We start from the raw sequence: 1,357 nt of genomic DNA, 5'->3' as shown, positions 1-1,357 counted from the left end.
GAGAAAAAAACTTAGTTGTATATTACATTACAATACCATAAAAATAATGGGAAAAGGTTTTAAATATATCTAAACTTTGGCGAAATTTGTTGTAACACGCCTCAACTTTGCAAGGGTCCTACGACCCCCTCGATTATTTATTATCGTATTTCTACGACATATATTTGCCCAGCTGGACCACTGCGTGAATACACGCACATTGAGCGTGTACGGATCTGAACTGGTCCAACTGGACAAATATATGTCATAAAAATATGGTAATAAATAGTCCAGGGGTCATATGAACCCCGAAAAGTTGAGGCGTGTTACAGTAAATTTCGCCAAAAAGTTTAGATATATTTTTGACTCTTTTCCCTAAAAATAATTGAGTGAAGTATTTTTCTTCTACTTCCCAAGAATGGCCTATTTCTATGGCTACTTTTGTTAGCAAGTTCCACTTTAAACTGACTAAAAACAAGGACTATATTGAATGATCATTCAAAAGGGGCTAACACTTCTAGCCATCTTCAACATGAACTCAGGTACAAGGCGTTTTCTCGGAGTCGAATTTGCTCTGATGGTTTCAGAGTTATCGCCATGAATCATCGTTATCAGATCATCTAGCATATCGTCTATTCCACCTCTCATTGGATCCTAAACGTTAGCAAAGCAGCGATCAGAAGGGGGGAAAATCAAGCGCAATGTGACCTTTTCGCGATATAAGCAAATGAGGCATGATGAGTTACCTGAAGAAACAAATCTGTGTGTGTCTTTCCTTCATATAGGATACATTCGGCTTTGACACCGAGTGCTTTGAGCGTATCAGCAAAACTCTTGCTGGCTTAGGAGAAATACGTTAGCAAACTTTGCGACAACAGAATAATCATGCTATACTGCATCAGAATAAGCACGTGGCATTTCGAAAGGGAAGTCCTAAATGTATGTCAAATGTCTACTGTTCACCTCATCGATACATTATCCGACTAGTCTGGAATTTGTGGAGATCATTTTACGGGCTACCTTTCCATAATAGGTGCAGCCACTATGTTCTACGGTTAGGTAACTAGACATACGGTAGGTAGAGGGTCCACAGACAAACAAGAAAAGTCCCAATGAATTGGCGGTGGAAGATACAAGAGGAAAACGAGGTGTCTCTACTGAAAGTAAGACAGATGTGGTTAAGAAAGTGGACCTCGGGCCCGACTTAACCTCAAAAATCAGCTCATGAGATGAGGAATACCCAAAACCATATAAGGAGGCAACAGTCGATTTCCCTTATAGGACACTTAGCACCCCCTTGTATGAACGGGATGGATATCTAGGGCGTAAGAAAATATAACATCATAACATGAAGGCGCAACAACCGATATAAAGATAT

The 1,357-nt window shown here is 39.8% G+C and overlaps 1 long non-coding RNA gene across 1 annotated transcript; it reads right to left on the bottom strand.

The window, feature by feature from the left end:
• LOC124892917 lies at positions 1 to 1,349 on the bottom strand. The gene is made up of 2 exons (XR_007050469.1): positions 726 to 1,349; positions 1 to 633 (listed from the first exon to the last, which is right to left on the bottom strand). It is a non-coding gene; the product is annotated as an uncharacterized LOC124892917 (long non-coding RNA).
• Between the last annotated feature and the right edge of the window lie 8 nt (positions 1,350 to 1,357).

The sequence above is a fragment of the Capsicum annuum genome, unplaced genomic scaffold (assembly GCF_002878395.1).
Source record: "Capsicum annuum cultivar UCD-10X-F1 unplaced genomic scaffold, UCD10Xv1.1 ctg51943, whole genome shotgun sequence".
NCBI lineage: Eukaryota > Viridiplantae > Streptophyta > Magnoliopsida > Solanales > Solanaceae > Capsicum > Capsicum annuum.
This window is presented reverse-complemented; position numbering and strand designations above follow the sequence as displayed.